Genomic DNA, 23,088 nt, shown 5'->3' on the forward strand with positions numbered 1-23,088 from the left:
TCTGACATTAGACGACTGAAACCCATATGCAATAGATCAAAGACTGGTAAAAAAAAAAAGAAATATTTTCAAAATTATACCATGATATGTATTCGGTTTTATATGAAGTTATTTTTCTGGTAAGCTTAAGTAGATTTTTAGGCTTCAGTTATTATTATATTTCACGGTAACTTAATTTGGAGTTCTACATTTTGCAGCCTCTCTATTCGCTTTATTGTTGTCCCTATACCAAGAAACGGTAGGCAGATTAGCTAGATATGATAGTTATTATTTCAAAGTTCCATTAATAGTAACAATGATAAATGAAATGCATGTTTCTAAGACAGTCACATCACCGAAAGCTCTGGCTGCATGACAGATATGCTCAGAGAAAATAATTACATTATCTGAGTGCTACACTTGAGCAATTATTAATTTCATCAACACTGACTCATCGTGCAGTATGGATAGAAATAAAGATGCATAAAGTGTTCGTATAGTTACGAATACAATAAGCGTAGATCACTTGATGTATAATTTTTAAAAGAAATAGCTGACTGAAATTCTTTCACTTGAACAGGACGTGTTTAGAATAAATGATAGTATAAGATACAACAAATAGATTAACCTTAGAACTACTGACATCCGTGAAACTTTCTGATTTAAAATCTATATATGAGACACTATTTGGACTAAATACTGAATGAAAAATAGCTAAATAATACAATATACTCCTACAGGAACCAGAAAACAATGTTAAGCTCCCCCACCTTTCCCCAAAATACATCCACTTTTATAATGTTAAATTTCAATTGTAGTACAGTTTGTACTACAGTATCAATTTGTTGGTCGTCTGATTTGGGTTTCCTTTGCTTTGTTTTATGCCTCCAGAGAATCAACTTTCACATCTTTGTTCTGTTGGTTTATTTCAGGCTGGCACTGTTCATGTATTGCTCTTAATAGTTGTGGAGGCCAAAAATTCCATTTCAAGAACTGTTACGCCCGGTTAGAACTATTGATCTTATCCAAGCGAGGTACCAGGTCAGGCTCCATTTAGAGGCGAAAAATACCAAGCTAGGTACCAGGTCAGGCTCCATTTAGAGGCGAAAAATATAGAGATAAGTGATTGGAAATAGGAATTATTGTTTAACAGGTCACTAAATTTAAATGAATCTTGTTTTAAGCAAATAGTTTTTGTTGGTGAATTCACTTTACGAACAAAACATTGGCTAAAACATGACTTAATGTGTTAGAAATATTGATCATGATCTGTATAGAACAATGACGTGTTGATCATGAAATGTATAGAGCAATGACGTGCCCGAAACACATTGCGCTTGTATTTCTGCAATTAACATCATCTGATAACAACGGAATCCCACAACTATTTATGAGTAGATATTCTGTCCTGTATGACGCATCATTTACTCACCCCCGCACAAGATCCTTATTTCGATCTAGTTTTCATACTCAAGAAAAAAATCAAAAGTATAACCATGCTCGTGGTCTAATTTTGAGTGCTTAAGTTGTATACGTCATCAAACGTACTTCCTTGATAATAAACAAAAAGAATAACAACAAAAATGTGAATAAAATTCATGGAAGTGCATGCTTTATTATGATGTTAAAGATTGTTGAAATAATTTAAACATCAGAACTGCCATTAGATATCTGTCCTTTTATCTTAACTTCATTCACATTCCAGTAATTGATTTCAAGTGAGAAATGATGAATTGATCCAACGCCGCGTCATGTTCAATGCCAAGGAATAACAGTTACATAATTAATTAAAGTAACCTCCGGAGGCCTCTTAAGTTATATGAATATATTCCTTATCGCATATCGATAGGTGGCGTAAATATATGAACGGATTTAGAAAGAATTAACTGGAATCGATTCTGATGAAAGAATTTAAAGTATTGAGCAGTGTCAAGTAGTAAGCACCTCAGAAAGTGGCATTCTGCCACAAATGAAACAGCTGATGCAAAACGGGCACTAAATCATTTGCAAAGTAAAGACGTTTGTACCAGCACTGAAGAAAATTTGTCTTTATACCTTCAAAGACAGTCCATTTTCGCGCTTTAATGATTGCCTTTGTGTGTAAAGAACCTTTGAACGTGAAATGTCATGTCATGAAATGGGCGCTATATAAATTTGGCATAATAAAATATTGTATATAATATTTCAATACATATTTAAAAACAAATGAACACTTACAGCCAACAGACATCTTTCTTATATATAATATTAGGGATATTACAATTATCGCTCTTTGTTCATTCCTACTAGATGTATACTCCTGACGTATATCATTTTCTAGACAAGTTTCAAAATCATTATGAATTCACATGTAAGATTGGTAGCCCTTAGAATTAATTATCATGAAATTATATTGGGGACGAATATCATCCGTCATTTGAGAATATCTATTCCTTCATAAAACGTAAAATAAATATTTGTGAATTAACGTTGTCGAGAAATGGCATTTCTATTGAAAGTTATATGAACCGGGGTATCAAAACTTTATCTAAACTTATATGCAATTAAGTACAATTAAAATAACTATTCTTGTAACACTATCACTACAAATAAAGTAAAGGAAAATGAATGCAACAATAAAATAGACGTTGTCGAGACATGACACTTCTGTTGAAAGTTATATGAACCGAAATTACAAAAATGATAATAATATAAAAGGAATCTATACATTGAATAAATGTCGTCTGTCTAGGAGAGGATTCCAAGTATAAACTAGTAAATGGTAATGAATGAATTATTGATGAATAAATCTGATTTCATCACCATGAGTATATCTCCTAAATGTTAGAGAAAACGTCTGGAAAACTGCGGTTTTCCAATTTAGCAGAAGTCATACGAAAAGCTTCAGAGATTATGATACACTCGGATGTACAACTTCATGGAATTAGCATCGATTAAATGTCACAGTGAAGCAAAATAAAGAAATATTATCTAATCTGCCTTTCGTCAAGCAGACGTTCAGCAATTTCGAACAATTTATTATAATTCGTGGTTCGAGGACCTGATACATTTGCTAGATTTGTGTCCAGGGGCAATCTGAAGCCGAGAAAGGAAGTGACATCATTCTAATACGAGATTAAAATTACATTTAAAGTAAAATGTATATGGAACGATCCCACAGTCATGTGACTCCATTGCAAAGTATTAGATCTACCTTTTTGAAAGCGGTGACGACTATTTTTTAGTTATATAAGGGATAAATTTAAATAAGATTTCCTATTATTATACCATGTATTTAGGGTTTTTTTGCAGATTTTGGTTTTATATATTTTACTGAAAAATAAATACACTAGCTGTTTTATGAAAGCCGTTTTGTAATACCCGTCTTTAAAAATATTTTCCTGCCCATGATAGTCTATGCCAGTGAAACCAACAATGGTATTAGTGATACGATTACTGAACACAAATCCGACTGTTTTAGGTGGGTTTTTTTCTTGTACAGATTTTACAAAAGAAACTAAACAGGGTGTGGTCGTAAATCTGCACATGTTCAACTGATGCAAATTTTACTTACGGCGAACTACTGCTGAAACTCAAGAATCCGAGATTTTTTTCATTGATCTAGTGCATCTACCATCTTCTGTGTGTAAAAGTAACGGACACATGATGTGACTAAGAGTCTATTTAACCACTGTCGTTTTATTTCATCACCATATCACTATGTAAAAGTATAAAACGTGTGATACCGGAAACGAGATATTTGTTTACAAATTGAAAAGGCGACAACTAATGAGTTTCTAACATGTTTACACAGAAAGTACAAAAGTATAGTGTTTACTATTAAAAGGTATCAAAAGAATAACGTATACGTTTAATTCGGATTTTCAAAGAATTTCTCTACATTGACAGTCACTTTGATCAAGCTGATTTCAGTTCTTTACCAATAACATGATTCTTTTCAAATGTAATATCACACCAGTAAAGTAGCAATTTCTTTGTTTATGCAGCAGTAGTTTCGTAAAAATTGTCAAATATATTTGTTTGAGCATGATCATTTACATATTTTATTACAAAGGTATTAGATGAAATTAATTGGAGTAAATGTCCTTATAAGCAGTATCTGTACGGTATCAGAAGCTGCCTTTGCGGTAACGTATATCAGGTGGTGTAATTGTAAAACTTACTGACTAAAACAGTTTATCACTTGTGTGCGTGAAAAAAAAATCCCATCTGATCTTTAGAAATTAAAACAAAGAAACAACTGTGGTATTACATAGTATCATGTAAATAGACACATTTGTATTACATATTTCTTAAAATCATTTTTCTTTGCAGTACTGTCATTGATAACTTTTGACATATTACCTGTACACTTTTATCATGTCTTACTATTCATCATTACATGTCCGTCTGTACTCTGTAACATTTGGTCAGATTTTATTTAAATTTGAGATACGTTATTAATGGAGAATCGTCGAATGCAGTGCATTTAAAACTTCGACAATCCATTTGAAAGTAACATTTTCCATGCTTGAACCTCCATGGGTGCAAGTTAACGTCCGCCCCCATCCCCTCAACCCCTCCACCACCACCACCCCGCCGTTAACTTTAGTTTTATTTATCAGTTTACAAATATTTTTTTCTAAAAGGTCTCCGTTTACAGCAATGCTTTCTGCAAATATCTACTTTAATTTATAATTATAATTATACTTTGTGATATCAAATATTTCTTTAGTTCTTCATCAAAAATGTTGAATGATGATCGCATGTACATGTACAATAAGTATTTCTCCTTTAAATACAGAATCCTCTGTGTTCTCTTTGAGTTCTCAGAGTACTCATATTCAATTATAGACCTAGCGTGTGATTTGAATTTCCACTTGTCGGATTTCATTATCTTTTTCCAACTTTAAAGTTCATAATCTAGTTTTCAAAATTTATTTCGCCTACAAGATATGACAGCACAGATGTGCATCTTTAGATTTTCAGACACTTGTCACTTTCAGATCTTACCATCAAAGACAAGTTCGCCTACGTCTTTCTGCATATTTTATATATAGAGACAATGGGTCATGTTGAATTGGCCGTCACATGATTTCTAGTATGTAATAGAAAACACTTAAACATCTTAAACATCAAAATAGAGATAAAAGTAAAAACGTTTTTTTTTTTAAACTAACAATTAGGACGAAATGAGGTTTACTAAACCTGTGGCGACAACAGTGTTTTATTTAGTATAAACATATTTTATTGCGTTACGTATTTTCATCATAAATACACATATTCTTCAAAGTTTTGAAGGAGTGTAATATCTTGAAGAAGAGAAGAAGAAATACACATCAGTTGCACAGCATAAACAAGCAGTATGTTCAAAAGGGATGTGTAACAAGTTCTAACAACATTCTTTCAAACTGATACATTCTGTTAACAATATTCATTTGAACACAATATATTTATCTACCAGCAAAGCAAATGTTATAAGAAGAGAAAAGAAGTGGGGAAAAAGGGGCGTAAATCGGACTCAAGCGAAACAAAGTACAATATGTGTACTTTAAATATCTGTTGTATACCACATAAATAATGTGAAAAAGATAGTTTGTGAATGTTGGTCAAGTTCTAATTATATTCATTATGGTGTAATATGAGCCGTGTCATGAGAAAACCAACATAGTGGGTTTGCGACCAGCATGGATCAAGACCAGCCTACGCATCCGCGCAGTCTGGTCAGGCTCCATGCTGTTCGCTTTTAAAGCCTATTGGAATTGGAGAAACTGTTAGCGAACAGCATGGATCCTGACCAGACTGCGCGGATGCGCAGGCTGGTCTGGATCCATGCTGGTCGCAAAGCCACTATGTTGGTTTTCCCATGGCACGGCTCATATGTCAGTTTCAAAAATCATCATGCGTCAGTTTACGTACTAGTATTTGAATATAGGTAGTGACGTCAAAAACAGACAGGATTCGATTTCATACTAGCACTAGCAGTCCAACGTGTAAGATTATCTTAACTATTTTTTATAATCACCTGATGTGTCATATTGCAGAAGATTGCAAGCTGTTCACAAACTAACGTTTTAACTGTAAGTGCATTTTGCACGTTTTTTACGTATCAATTTGCCTACAATGAGCGATTCGATTAGATTTATCGGATAATTGTAGCAGAGGCATGTTGTTTTATATAAATATAAATAAAGATTTACTAAACATGCGCATTAACGTGCAAGTATTACTTCACACTCTCTCTATTTGGCCATATCGAAATCAGTGTAGGTCTCAAAGGATAGCTATTGTTCCGGGTCAAATTGGTCTTAATAGTATAGTGGCCTTAATAGTTGGGTTTTTGCTGTCAAATGAAAGAGTAATCCGTTGGCCACTGTACTCTGTTGTTCTACATAAAACAGGTGAAAAAGAAAATAAGAAGCACAGTCATATATATTTTATTTTCGTAACAAGTAACACGGACTACATCACCGAGCGACACAATCCATGAAATTGTTCTACATAAGTAACCTTAATTTCATATTACAGGAAACAACGAGTGATTTTAGCTTTTATAAGCTATTAGCACCAGTATCATGCTATGCATACACATACATATGCAAAAATAGTCTTTTTTGCCACACCTAAACAACACCTGTTGATAAAAAACTCAACTATTATGACATTATTTACCATTTTCTGCTAATTGATTCTTATTTGCAGTTTATCTTAATTAAAGCAGTCTTTACCACAAAGAAGTCTGAAAGACTTGTCGTAATACTAGTATGTAGTTGGTGCCTGTAATTACTGAGCTAATTTGTATGAACATGACATTATGTTTTTGATACATAGGTCGTAGGACCTGAATTGCGGGGTTCCCACGGTACTGAAACATTTCTTATTTCTTAATTGAAATATAGACAAAACTGTTCTTTTTTCAAAAGTTCCCTTAAGAGTTTCAATGTAATGACATTTTGTATCAAAATAATACACATTTTCGTAGATACTTTAAACTATCATTTAAAACAAGAAAATTTATTTATTTAATACATAAAAACGTGATATAATGTTTACAAAGATGATTTCGATGGCGTTTATTTGGAGGAGGTCTTTATAATAGCGGGTTTATATGCCTTTTACATGTGTAAACTGGAAGTGTTACTGACAGTTATTTTTAGCAGTTGAAATGTCACTGTTACAAATATTACTGTAATCTAAGAGAAATTCATTAATATCATTATCAGCTGATAAATTTCTGTTATAAATATGTGTGTGATAAGGAAAAGAATGAAATACTATTGCTCAGCATAAACCCTTAGGGTAGATGTAAATTTACTTCATAAATTCAGTTCCATATGATAGGTGAGACAACGTTCTAGTACAAAGAATATAAATAATGTTTTACACTATTAGTTCTATTGAATTATAAATTTAAGAAATAATATATCTCATCCAGTGATTTGTCGTTGAATAAATCATTGTTTGGAGTTCAGATGCAAAGGAATTTTATCATGAGGGCGCAGCCCGAGTGATACAATAATACGGACCTGAACGACAAATAAATGAATGATTTATTCAAGAGCAAATCACTTAATGAGATATATTATTTCGATTCTAACACGTTACTAAGTATTTTTAAGTAAATCCTTGATGACATTCATTAAATATTTACCCGTTTTCAATCGGTTTCTTTTCCAGCGCGCCGCTATGCCGTTTGACGCTATGACGTAATAACTGTGACGTCAGAACATAGAACTGTTAAATAATAATTCAGTTTTCAGCCTTCTTTTTTAATAGGAAAATGAATCGGACGGTGTTAGAATGTAAATTAATGTTCTTTACCAGTGGAATTATTCTCCGAAATCATGATTGAAAAATTGTTAGATGCACTGTGCTCTTAGGGTATTGGTAAAAAATGTGATTCAATTCTATACAGTATCTCTATCTACATAAGATTTAAGTGACCTAAATAACAATGGTACACTAAGATAAAAAAAAAGACATATTTCAACACATAAAGTGCGCAAAATAGAAAACGTTAAGTCACTTTTGCAATATTATAGAGACTAACTTGTTACACACATATTTTAATGAAAAGATATTCACGATACCGTCATGTGAAAAATGAAATTCTGTTACGTTAAGTAAAATGAAAACACTCCAAATCAGCGACTTAATTCAAACCAGGTTTCTTTTACATGACCTTGTTGTTCATCCTGTGAAACTATGTTTACACAACTTTGATCTATGTCTTTCTGATTTCATTATATGAGGCGCAACATGAGAATACCAACATAGTGGCTTTTGCGACCAGCATGGATCCAGACCAGCCTGCGCATCCGCGCAGTCTGGTCAGGATCCATGCTGTTCGCTTTTAAAGCCTATTGCAATTAGAGAAACCGTTAGCGGATGCGCAGGCTGGTCTGGATCCATGCTGGTCGCAAAGCCACTATGGTGGTTTTCTCATGGCGGGGCTCACATTTCTTCTTCTTACGTATATTCAAAGCTCTATACCGGCTATACAGATAAAAAAATTGGTTGAACATAGAAAATGTACAAGGAATTTCACTAACTTTTTAATGCATCTTATTCATGAAATATTTGCTGCTTTTGTCTCCGAAGGTTTGAAACAGTTGGAAAATATTTGGAGATGACAGTTCCCATCCTACGCTTAACATGTCATTTGTTATTACACTGAAGGCATTAAGATTTCTAACAAATTTGCTGCCAGATAAAAGTCCCAATGGATACTCTTTTCTTAAGGCGACAAAAATATGATACATCAAACCCACATTTTGTCGGCTTCTTTTCATGTGAAAGTTATCAAATGAGATAACTTTACGCAAATGTTTTGCTGTTATTTGTCACAATTATATTCGTTAAAGAGAAAAGGACTTTTAAACCTCATTCTATGCTTCTCAGTGAAATACTGAAATATTTCGGTAAAATAAAATGAATATTCTCACTGTTTCAAAGCAGGGAATGTATCTTTTTTTTTATTTTTCACTGGTACGGAACTGCACTTTAATGCAAAAGTGCACGATTAATAAACAGTCGGAAATCCTTTGCAAAGTATACCTCAGTAAAAATATAGATTTACATAATAAATGAAAGAACAAAAAGATAGATATACGTTCTACCGTATTCAAATACGAATGGAAATTCGGAAACTTCACAAAATATTTGACCATTTTCATTTATAAATATCGTGACGTCCCGCTACTGTGACGTCGCCTTGCAATAGACGTGATGTTGCGCAAGGTAAATGGACGTAATTTAGCCAAAACCATTAATACAAGAAATAACCAGTGGTAATATAAAATATACAGTCCTCATTATATAAAATTCTATTCTAAATACTATTACAAATTAGTTTTATACTGTTCATCCTCAAATTATTTTTGTTTACTGTTGTTGACATATACCTTGTGAAATATATAAACCAATTATTGATTATGCGATAGTGTGTATTTGTAAATATGCTATGTATGTATTATCGATGATGTACTTTGTTCAAGTCACAATAAACTATATTTTCTGTTCTGTTCTATTCTGTATAAAATGTCGGCATAGATCAATGAAAAACATTTCATTTTGAACAGTGAATAGATACTAACGTGATGATAGAAATAGAAGAAATAACAATACGTTGAAAATATCATCGTTTTTAATACCTTACTTAGAAACAAGTTGAATAGAATCCAATCATTGACATGTATTTATTAAAATGGTAACACCATTATGTAAGCAAATAATCTGTAAAGAACATGCCGTAATTACTGTTCGTCCATGGGACTCTGGACGAGTGTGTACATGTTTTAGTACAATATAAAAGTTGTAAAATAGCAACATTTCAGCTACATTCACATATAAAAACTGGAAGAAAAATCAAAAATATATATTCATAACAATGGGAACATACTTGCAATGACAAACAAGTAAAAGCAATGCATCACTTTTCCTCCTCATCATCAACGGAGGTCATACATCATACATGTACATGCCTTAATTACTGTCAGTTGAATTTCTGGACATACAGCCATTGTATTGTTTTATAAGGATCATAAATAATTATAACGAATAAGTAAAGATTATGTATGATGAAAGAGTAAGAACACTACCTCACTATTCGCCAATGTGTACGCGAATAAAACCGTTTCCACGGGCTTGTATTTAAACGGAGTTTTATCAAAATGTAGAGACTTAATATATAAATTGTATTATTTTTGTATTACTCTTTAAGAAATACGTTTCTTCCGTATTGCCTTAGACTGGAGTTAGTGCAAAATATAAAACTAGATATCTCTTCAGCAAATGTAAGTCCATAGGATATACTATTTTCCTACTTTCATGCATTTACGCCATTTTTACGACCATGGAACCACGGAACTCTCGCACCTAAACGTTAACAAAACGCTTTCGACCCCCTTATGCATATTTTCAGTGCATGAACCATAACATTGTGCTGTTTTTGACCGACTTCCTTGTGCATTTTTTCAGTGTCATGAATCATATTACATTTTGCTGTTTTCCATGCAAGTTTATGCGTGGTATTTCGAATGACATTTAACCAGATACTAAAATCGTTTCGGAGTTGCAAAAGTTCATTTAATTAAGTAATGGGATTATGTCGGATTCCATATGCATCTTCTCATGCATAGTTATTTATTTCCTGGATATTTTCTCTCTATAATTTATAGTAAGAGATCAAATTTAAAAGACAAGTTGTAAAACGTCGAAGCCTTGTTCATTAGATTGCTAGGGATTCAAGTACACCAAAACCAGAAATAACTTGGTGTTTCCAATTTCGCACTGAAAAATGCCCGGTATTGTATTCAAGACGCGCATAAGCGATAAAATAGTAAAGAGTAGATCTACCTAGATAGGCATACGAATATGAAATGTAAAGAAAGTTAAAATGGATTATAGGCCTAACTATAGAAAAGGACCCAGCGTGGGAGCCATCTGGTCTACTCGCGTAATGGCGGACAGGTTTTTGAACACTAATTTTTCACTTGGCATGGCAACAGAGGTCTAAATTAAAGGTAGTTTCTGTTTAAATTTCATTGTGGATGTATTTTTGACATTTTGGTAGGAAAAATGGGAGAGCAGGTTGTATTTGGTGAAGTGAAGCTCAAATTTAGTATGAGTAGTACTTCCAGGGCACAGCAGTGTGATTTTGATGTGATTTTACAGTAAGCAAATGTGACCAGAGAAATCTTTGAAGATACATGAACCCTACTTGTCTCTTCATTTTATACCAGTTTTATCATAACTTCTTTAAAATGAGATAAGCATTTGTTCTCTGAAATTGGTCTAGCTATGTTTGGCAGCTCTTTAAAAAAAGTCAGTTTTATATAGGATATATAGGGAAAAACTATTTGTGACCTTATACAACAGCCTTCCAACATTTATTTAATATTTCGATCAGGTATGTTAACCCTGAAATATCAGGAAAAGTTTAGCCAAAACTAAATTCACGTTTTCCTGCGTTTTATTTTTTTCAAAATATTGCTTGCTGTTAGTTTGCTAAGATGTTCTCCATACTTCCAAAAGGAACTTATTCATTTAGTTGAGAAAACTAATATATTTAATACAGAAAAGTAATGTCATCCAGCTTTATTTTAATTCACACAAATATGCAACATGAACTTTACAAGGTGGGGAGTGGATTTCAGGTGACGATTGCTCAACCCGTACGTGTTTGGTTCTAGCCCCTCTGGTATTAGGGCCGCACATTCTCATATGACACCATTCTAGTTTTCGCAGGAACCTGATGCCAGCGTGGTACAAACAAGCTAAAAGCCTTCATCACAGTCGAGCTAAAACAATTTAGTAAAAACTAAACACTTTGAGTAAGAAACACTCCCGACATTTCACAAGTATCACATTCGTATGCTCAGTTGATATGTTTCAATAAATTTGAAATGCTTCTTTTATATATTTAATGTTTTCATTAAATTACTTTAGGAATATAGGGTTCAATTCATGTTTCGGTTTAGTGTTCACGTTTTTCATTCATATTATGTAATACTACAAAATGTCACACTGTTGAATAATTATATAATGTACACGTTTGCTGAATGTGCAATTTAGCAAATGCAAATAAATCTGAAGACCAATGAAGAAGCTTTTGCAGTTTAGTTTTCACGTTTTTCATTCATATTATGTATTGCTACAATACGTCATACTGTTAAATGATTTACTAAAGTCAGTATTGTAACGTGTTCGTTTGCTGAACGTGCAAAGAGCAGATTAGCCAGACAGGAAGGTTTCACGTTTTTCATTCATATTATGTAATGTTACAATACGTCATACTGTTAAATGATTTACTAAAGTCAATATTGCAACGTGCGCATTTGCTAGATGTGTAATTTAGCAAAGGCAAATAAATTTGAAAAGCAAATTAGCCAGACAGGGAGCTTTGCACATAATTTCTGACCAGAATTTCCATCGGTGGCTTGTTTGTTTTTGAAGTAAATCATCTTTTGATTGCAGTTTACTTCTGTCGTTACACAAATTCCATTTCCTTTTATTATTTCGTTAAATAAGGCAATTTCTCCCGGAATGATGTTAACATGATTGATTGATCCAATACAATCTCCAACTGGATGTATGAAATGGCTGTAACAAGCTTCACAACAGAAAACCTTTAAGCCTGCGACACCGACATAATTATTTCGTCTCACTTTTTGCAACAAAGGTGATTAGTAAGTATGAAATGATACCGTTAATGAGATTCAGTGTTGGCAAAATAATTGGTGACAGAGAACACAATGTCTGTACAACAATGCGATAAGCATGTATCATGTTTTAATCCGATATATCATATATTTTTGTTTTGATTTATGTTAGGGTTTCTGCTGTAGTACTATCTTTGATTCGTATTCGACAACAAACGAAAGGTTAAAAACATTTTAAATTTCAATAAACAGTATCGTTGATTGGTCAAAATTTACATTAAAGTTACCATTTTAAACATAAAAAGCTCATAATTGATATTTAATACATATAATACTACAACACAACATGGATTGTGTTTTTATAGCTTTCTTATTTCATTTCTGGTTCGAATATTTTTATTTGTATTTCCTTCTTTTATGTCATTGAATGCAACAGTGTGTCAAACGACAGTGCACATTTAACACTATTCATTTCTAGCGATTCAAACACAGGCATCAAATTATCAAGAGACGAATTCTTACAATTTTTCTATGCAAGTACATTGTTGGCTTGTTTTCGGAAGTAGATCATCATTTCGATTGCAATTAACTTCTCTCGAAATACAAATTTCATTAAATAAGGTAATCTCTCTAAGATTGATGTTACATGATTGATTGAACCGCTACAATATGCGCTAAATTACTCGAACAAGTTGTGTAACTGAGACTGAAATGACGATTTTGTCTAACTTGATTTCCAAAACAAATTGCGAGACGGTGATTAGTTTGAAAAAAGACATCACCAGTAATGGCATACATTTTGCCAATTAATTGATTAGTTACATACTGTCTGTACGATTCTCGTTTAGACAATCAGCTGTTCAATATATTTGACTTAAATTAATAAAAAAGAAAAAAAAGAAGAAAACAAAACAAAACTCCCTGATAATACATCCCAATATTGTGCGTGAATGTATAATAACTTGATATATAGCAGTTTTACACATATTTACGAACGCATTGTTCATTTTCACTTTGGGTGGGTGTGTGTGTGTGGGGGGGGGGGGGGGGTATTTTTGAAATTTGATTTTCCTGTCCTCTTATTTTAGCGTAAGTATAAACGTTATAAACATATGATAAGAAGATAAGAACTATCATATTGTCTATGTCAAAAATTATAGATGTAATCTAAATATATATTTAGGCTAAATTCATTAGAAATGCAAGTTTGTGATGTTAATATAACCTCCGTTTGCCTATTTCTAAAAACAAGATTGGAAATAAATGAATTTGGAAGCTACACGCTGTTCTAAAAATTTCCACTCGAATCTGAATGTTGAAATATTCAAATATCTTTCAAAAGAAGAAAACTAGACATCATATTGACATTAAAAGAAGTAATTTGCTCTGTTAAACTTTTGTCATTACAACATTTTATAAAAAATCAATAAAACATACTTTTTGGTAAGGATCTCACTTTGTGTGATGGGTCTTTAACGGAATATAACAAAACTTTAAAATATCATAAGATGTTGCCTAAATGTGACTAAGCACCTTTAGAGTGTTCTAACATGCATGTTGTAATTAATTTACGCTAACAACCGAAATACACATTTTCACTGAAATTGAGCAAGTCAACACGCAGTTACTTTATCAATTTTCTTAAGTCAGAGCTCATTAAACCGTTATTATCAAAGAACATTTACGTTTTAGTTAGAAACTCAATGTATTGATTACACCCCTTATCTGGCTCTAAACTGTGCTTTCAACCTGATCTATGACATAAGAGGATCATTCGGTTATTGTTTACTTAATGCTGATTGTTATCTAAGTGGAGACATAGAAAATACAATTACTGTACGGATGAATTCACTCAAATTACACGCCGACAATTTGATAAAACTTATAACTCCCTAGGAGAATTCCAGCTCGTTGAGAATGTTCATGGAACTGGATAACATTGATTATTCGTTGGGAGCAATTTGTGTCATACCTTCCATTTAATTTAGTCCTTTGTCACGTATTCCATTTAACTGATCTTTGTGTCTTTCAACTAGAAGTTTCATTGTATAAGTGAAAAAGAAAATGTGAATAACGTCACAATTACTTACTATTTGGTAATTAATAGTTATCATAATTATACTTTTTTTTCAAAATTAAATTGTCCGTAAGGTAGTCCGTTTTTCATGCTATCTGTATTACAAAATAAATGAGAATTAGATCAAATATGAAAAATGCGAATACCTGCGAAACTATGAAAAACTGTATAGCTGAGATTTTAAATGGAATCATTTTGTTAACAACAATTGGCTATGAAAGCCTTTATTTGACGAATCTGTTGTCGAGAATATGTGTTCGTCAATAAGCACAAGAATCACAGTTTAGTTGTCATATACTTGTTTAGAAAATTACACACGCACTTACTCCTACTAAAGAATAACTCGTGTATTTTTTCACATATACACGATGTATGCCAATAAAGTGAAATGTAACCCCAGAAAAAGTTCCGTCCATTATTTGGATTGAATACACTACTTTAAGCTTATACATGTCGCATTATCCGATTAAAACTTCAGCAGACGATTCGTTTAACACTGATTGAATAACTGTTGGCATAATACATTATTTTTCAAGTCATGTTTATGATTACAGTTTCAAAATGATTTTGTTACATATTCCATCAGTGCTTAAAGGAATCATTCCTTGAAAAAAAAAATCTGCGGTGTTTGATGCAACATTACATTAAAGAACAATCGGTGGCTAACTGAAAAGTGGGTGTTGCAGTAGGTAATATAAGGTATTACCGGAATATGATATCAAAAAGTACTTGGCGGAGCAAATGTCACACGAAAGATACATATTTTTAACAAAAATAAAAATGTTTACATCTGAATAACAAGTAGGAAAATAAATAAGAACTTACTGAATCTAATTCATGTTTGAATGACAATATTACTATTAACCCGGTCAAATACATTAAAAATTAGTTATTGCTGGCTGTATTTCGGAATGCCCAGACTTAAAACTATTACCAAACTGTTTGTGTTCGGTTTGTTACAGTCACCACTCCTTTTGCGCTAATGAAACCTAACCCAATCAATTACAAAGACGGGTATTAATTACGTTTTCAATTATGCTTCTTGATTACATTTTAGTGTTACGGCTCATCAAAGCTACCTTCTCCGCGAAGCAATTAATGGAACAAGTCTGCAGATCATCTTGATAAAAACATGTTTTTCTAAACGTCATGGAGCACGCTGAGAATGCTGTAATTACTTAGTAATGTTAGAAAAAACCATTTAACTGCCTTATGTGACGATACATAAAGAACAATTTACCGAGAATGTATGTAAAATGAAATGCCCTTAACACTGAAAAAATACCACCTTGTTAGAATGAGAAAATATACTATCTTAAACGTGAAAAAACTACGCCTATCAGTAAATTATCTTCAAATAGAATTTGGCCAAACCTATTCAACATTAATATATAAAAACTTGTGTTACTGTGCTACACACAGACGTTTTAATTAAGGTTTAATTTCGTAACATTGCTGATATATCGTTTAAGCAACAAGTTTTCTGTTCCAATTTCAAATTTATTACAGCAAGCATCTGTCACAACACATATGACAGAGATAATATCAAGAAAATTAAAATACAAACTCAAAATAAGCACACGTGTCCGGCCCTATGATATTGTTATGTTTATTTTTAGAACAAGACATATACTTACTTTCTATGCAAATAACGCAGCTAATGAACTATCTAAACTATTCTGTGAGTACACCTACGCACGTATGCATAATTTATTTACCGTCCCATTTTCTCATTCTGATTATAGAACACCTTTTATATGTATAATACAAACTGACAAATTGGAACAATTCTTTCTTCTCCCTTTCAAGACTCTAACATCATCTATATCCCAACGTCGTATCTCAAGGTGATCGTAACCTTAGATTATCGGCATCTAGTTCGCTGGTAGCCTCCATCTTTTCGTGAGGAAACGGTATGTGGCGGGCTCACAAATGCATATTTTATTTGATGCCGTCACAGAATCGCTGTTAATTACTCTTAAGGGATTCTTGCTTAGAGCAACTAATGATGAAAATCTTGACTTCATATATAATCAGTATTGATGCCATAATCCAGATATAAGCAACACGATATCCAACATGTCGTACAGTAATAAAGACTGACTTTCAAGATGAGAAACAAAATAAATTATGCCTCTTTTGGGTTTTAAAGAGGAACAACCTTGAAAGAACGTGCCAGCTGATGGACATCGAAATTTTATTGTGTGTTGTAGACAGAAATGAACGTTCAGGCTTTATGTAAATAATCATAATTATTCCCTTTTAAATTGATATTGTATGAATACATTAATTACGGCACCACTAATTCTATTTTTAACTGCAGTTTGACTGACTCTGAATACCTTTCGTTATATTTTACAGATTTATACCAGCGTTTTTATCAATAAAAACCGTCTATATGTAGAACTCACAGAATTAAATTTTTTATTTCACATTCAAAATTAAATTTATCTATTTCTAACTAAACGACCTAAAAGCCGAAGCTGAAATGAGCCGTGTCATGAGAAAACCAACATAGTGGGTTTGCGACCAGCATGGATCCAGACCAGCCTGCGCATCCGCGCAGTCTGGTCAGGCTCCATGCTGTTCGCTTTTAAAGCCTACTGGAATTGGAGAAACTGGTAGCGAACAGCATGGATCCTGACCAGACTGCGTGGATGCGCAGGCTGGTCTGGATCCTTGCTGGTCGCAAACCCACTATGTTGGTTTTCTCATGGCACGGCTCAAATGATGTTCACGGGCTATGTTACATCCATTTTATCATCATGTTATTTCAAATATTTCATGTCTCGAGTGAACTAATAATCTTTGTAATTAAATACTTGGCGGTAACATTAGGCTTAAAAAAGGATTTTGTTAAGCCAACATTCAATATTTGTACGGCGGCTATCACACGTATGGAAGAATTTTTAAGGGTCTTTCAATTGTCATTAATAGTTCAATACACTTTAAGGCAATTCAATTTGTAGCGTTAATAACAAGATAAATACAAATTTACACATCTTATCAGTCGCCAGTAAATAACGAACCATTGCTAAATTTACAGCTGCATTTCATTGTGTAACTTAGATAATTGCATCAACTATCAAACTGATTTTGTAAAAAAAAAAACACAGTAAATTCTTTTTCATAAGATTCCACCTTTTCCGTAATCCGGATATGCATTGTGCTGCGAAAAAAGTGTACAACGTAGTTTTTCCCGCAAATTTCTATTTCGTAAAATCAAATTATACCGTGCTTGGTACCAATTTTTAACCTTCTGGTCATTGCTATGTAGGTGGACTGTTTTACAAATGGGCTATGATTATTGCAAAAGAAAACAGGACTAAGTTAGAAATCAAAAGTTACTTTTTATGCAGTAAATGAATTGAATAGCGTGCGATTTTTACAACATTGTACTGTATTCCATCGATAATGTGTATGACGTTCATACAAACCATGACAGATCAACGTTAAATGAAAACGGAGCTGGGTAACTATGTTAAATAAAAAGTGATTCCATCGATAATGTGTATGACGTACATACAAACCAGGACAGGTCAACGCTGTGTGGCAACGGGTCTGGGTAACTATGTTAATTACAAAGTGATTCCATCGATAATGTGTATGACGTCCATACAAACCATGACAGATCAACGTTGTATGAAAACGGAGCTGGGTAACTATGTCAAAAACAAAGTGATTCCATCGATAATGTGTATGACGTTCATAAAAAAAACATGACAGGTCAACGCTGTATCAAAAAACGGGTCTGGGTAATTATGTTAAATATTAAGTGAAATACCATTGGATATATGAAAATATCACTTTAAACACAAGAACTTTGGAATTAAAACGACGTGATTTTAACCAAGGAATTTCAACATTTATAATTCAATACTGATATTGGTTTCGGAAATTGTCCACAGGATAATTTGTTTAACGTATAATCTCTTTTACTGAAAGTAACTTAAAGCATTCAATGTAAACCAAAATGGAAACTTGATGAAATGTTAAACAAATTGACAGCTTAGTTATATTTATTTTGATTTTGACGTATTCAATTTAACACAGAAGCGCCTGATTAAATCCAATAAATTGTAATGAACAACTGTTTACACGGATTTAATGCAAATATTTGATACATCTTATTGGGAAGAGCGAGAACATGGCTTAATTTAGTATCGATGCTGCCATATCATGTATATAAGTTCACATTTCAGAAGTCAGAAATTTTAGCTTTTATCATATGGGACATGTTATAGAATGTTTTACAGTTAATATGTACTTATGTTATGTTATGTTATGTTATGTTATGTTAATGTCAATAGATTCAGGTCAATATATAGTTATTGACCTTTCGCGAAGTATGATATTGACCCAAACATTCAATGATGCTAATATATCCCTTTTCGAGTCATTATCGGTTATTGCCGAGCCCTCAGCTGATCAAAATATCAAAAAAAAAATCGATTTGCTAAGGTAAAGGTCTCCATTTTGAAGTCTCATATATATTGATTGCTAAGGCTTTTCCATGAAAACCTGTCTAACTTGTTAACTTCAAACCACAGGTGACTTAACTGTGCGCCTTATAGAAAAATCCGGGTTATAGTTGAAACAAAGTAAAACTGACTCCTTTGTAATTTTGTCTCATTATTATAGAAGGGTCAATACCGCTGGGTATAATATATTGCTATATTTCCTCTTATATTATACTGGTGAGATACAATTAGCTGAAATAAATGACATTACCTCTAGATCAGTTACGATCACAACAGTTGAAATTGTTACTGAGTTTCTGATACAATGAACCTGCAATAGTAATATAAATGCCGTACTAAGTATTTAAGAAGAATAACTAGAGAAAACTGATATTAAAGATTGAAATTAACTTCGTAATTTTTGCAATTCTTAACTTTTCAGCCCGTTTGTTTAAAGGCTATTATTACATGTTTAAAAGTATATACTTGTATGTACATTTTGATACATCGGCCATATCATGCCGCTGACCATTACAAGGTACTGCCGTAAAAAGGTTCCTAAATCTTTTTGCGTTGGATCTTGTAGTTTTACTTCGACATTTACACATCTGTACAATGCAGCATGAAGTTGATTTTGAAATGCTTGAAACCCAGTTATTCCTACTGGATATTGGACTATGTTTAACCCTTACCCTGCAAAATTTCTATAATGCACTTAGCCATCGTTCAATTCGGACAGTATCATTAACTGTTAAAAAGGGGTGCATACCAAAAAGATACTGACTGAATGGCGAACAGTGCAGGTCGCGATCAGACTGCACGGATATGCAGGCTGATCAGGAACTGCACTGGTCACAAAGGCAGAATCAATCGTGCCCAGTATGATAAGGGAAAATAATCTTATGGAATTAAAGGCATGTTATATATTGATTTTTCCCTTCCAGGAGTTAATCATCATATTAATTTTTTTTCCTGGTGTCAAATATTCAATTTATTAATTATCCTGTTCCGAAGCCAGCGGTGAACTATTGCGTGCTTGTATGCACTCCAGCGTATGGAAAGTTGAAACAATATATCACTCGTGAGCAAGACGATATGAATAGCAAAAATATAACCACATGGAACACAATAATTAAATACGGACACTTTGAGAACATGTGGTTGTGGTTTACAGGCACTAAATAGCCAAAGGTGCGAAAATGTTGGATTTAAGAAGTTATCATCTATTCATATCCTTTATGCATCTTTCCTTAACTTTATAATAGATAGATGCTTGACATACGGGGAGCATTTTTATCATTAAATATTTGTCATGGGAAGTTATGTCATACACCACCACTGGAATTCTGTGTCTCATTTTCGATCTAATTCCACAATTTGTTTGTTTGACTAAACAGTTATGTTTTCTTGCATTCGACATAACCAAACTTTTCTTTGGTTTTAATTGGCATTGACAATTTTCTTCAAGAGAATGTACATTTTAAAGATTTAAATGCTTTAAAATAACCATATTCTAAGAGAACACAGACTATAATCCCCTTACGATATATTCTAAATATAAATCAGAATTATAACGTGTCACAAAGACCTTAATTCGCACCGAAACAGTGTAAAGAGAACGAAAATTCCATTTGGCATGAAAGAATTGCAACCACCTCATTAACTATTCATTACAATTGACGCATAGAAAGGATATGTGGAATATTGTATTGATGCAAAGGACACTCTACGTCTCTGTGAAAATGTTCTAACGCACCGGATAGATTTCACAACTGTCTCCGAATAGTCATCGAGATAATTCAATCAAACGTTGTGGAATTAATATGACGTTCAACAATTATTGAAACTGTCAACCCATTTACATTAATGCAGAAGCCTTATAGACGGTCTTGTACGCATGTGGTGATACGAATAGAAATTTAAGATAATCGCCTAGGGAAAACAGATCTGAAAATCAAATTGCATGACATTTTATCATACATAATGTTAACGAATGGGTCTCATTTTGTCTAAACATAATACAATATTCACGAACAAGTAAATAAAGTTCAGGCAAATGATAAAAATGATAACATTTAAGACTTCTTAAAAAATCGAGGACAGATGAATAACAGAAGTACAGAAATATGTGGAACAATCCCCTACTTCATTGTTGTTTTCGTACACTGCAGGTAGTAATCGTTCCTATTGCAGACTTGTCATTTAGCAATTAATATCTATTCATTCAAAATAAGCTGTCACGTCACGTCAAGTACATACCAATTGAACAGATTTCAATGAAAACCGCTCTAAGCGGAAATCAACCACTTATGTTTTCACTACGTTCTCTTTGATTGATCACTGGTATGCTAAAAGCATATATTTTGTAGTCCAATTCATTCTCTGTACCTATACCAATGGGTAATTATTATAAAACTGAGGGGCAAATACATCCCAAAAAGCAAAATCAAGATCAAACCTCCATAGGAACACAAGAAATGTAGTTCATATTCCAAACTACTACGATCTCCAAATGAAGTGAAGTTCTGGTTTTATGTTTCTCACTGGCCACTTTGTAATTATATATAACTGTTATGGAAGCGGTTTGTGACATATATGCTCATTATTAATACGTTTACAAAAGCAGTTATGAAAATACAACTGTATAGTTACCATTACCATTTGTCTTTTTCATAGGTTACTGATGTTTTTAATTTTGTTACATGTATCTTATCTACACACATATCAGAAATAACAAGAAATGCAAATCTGACCATGTATATTTCAGATTAATATTTCAATCATTAGTGCCATGAAATAATTACTACACAAAGGACTGTTACATTAGTTTTGTCCTATAAAAATCAGCATTTATCACAAAAGCTTATCACCGCCTACATCTCACCACTGGACTATGTAACAGTTTTTGTTATATATCACCTCTATATCGAAGAACTTGTTCCTTTATTTCACAAAGAATTCATCAGCTTCTGTAATATTTTATTTTGCCTGGAGATAACTCTCATTCATTTTTTACCTGATTAACCATATATGATTGAAAGTCTATCAAACTGTTCGTCATTGCCAAAGAGCGATATCGTTTCGAGATCAAAATAATGAATCTGGTTAGGTTCCGAATTTCCAACTTCACTTACTCGTTCTAAATACGTTATAGACAGATTGAAATTTTGCGGTTCTTTTCTAGGTCTTGAATTATCATCTGTTATTGATAATGTTGTCCTTAATTTGATATAGACGGTATCAGTCTAATGATAATTTTCATTATCATGTTCAGGAATAAATAGCTTCGCCTAACAGCTCAATGCTTGATACTTGTCATATATAAGAAAGTTGAGAACATGTTAAAAGCAGATACATGTAGGAGGACATTTGAGAAAAACAACGAGCACAAGCATGCAAAACGGGTATATTCATTTCATAACTTTGTCAAATCTGTTTTTTTCATATTGTAGAAAATAATTTACTCTAAGAACGTCTGCCTCTGCCCTTATAGAACAAATAAATCTTGCAGGTATACGTTCACTGTAGACCATTGTCTTACAAATATCTACGAATAAAAAGACCATTTCACTGTAAGAATACATGATTACAAGCAAATATGACAGTACACTATTATAGATACATTAGTTGGTACAGTTATATAACATAGCTTTAATCTTTATAACAAATGTAAAAGACTTCATCAATCGTAGATATTGTTGTGTATTTGTGTGCCTACGGGATATTGGTTCACGAAACATTAAGCTATAAGCCGTCAATGGAACATTTCCAGATATGTAAACAAAGTGCATGCAAATGCATAATCAGCTCTATTTCATTAAGTGTTTGTGAAGCAAGCAGAGCGAATAGATTCACAGTAGTACACGCTAAGCCAATTTACACCTCATTTTCAACGAAACATCGCCAGATAAGTAAATATAGTGGATGTAAA

The 23,088-nt window shown here is 32.8% G+C and overlaps 1 protein-coding gene across 2 annotated transcripts in view; it reads right to left on the reverse strand.

Annotated features, from left to right (window-relative positions):
- The window catches only part of LOC123545511 (neuropeptide prohormone-4-like), a 77,624-nt gene that overhangs the window by 12,233 nt on the left and 42,303 nt on the right, over window positions 1–23,088 (reverse strand). The window lies entirely within an intron of this gene.

Source organism: Mercenaria mercenaria, chromosome 1 (genome assembly GCF_021730395.1).
Source record: "Mercenaria mercenaria strain notata chromosome 1, MADL_Memer_1, whole genome shotgun sequence".
NCBI classification, from domain to species: Eukaryota; Metazoa; Mollusca; class Bivalvia; order Venerida; family Veneridae; genus Mercenaria; species Mercenaria mercenaria.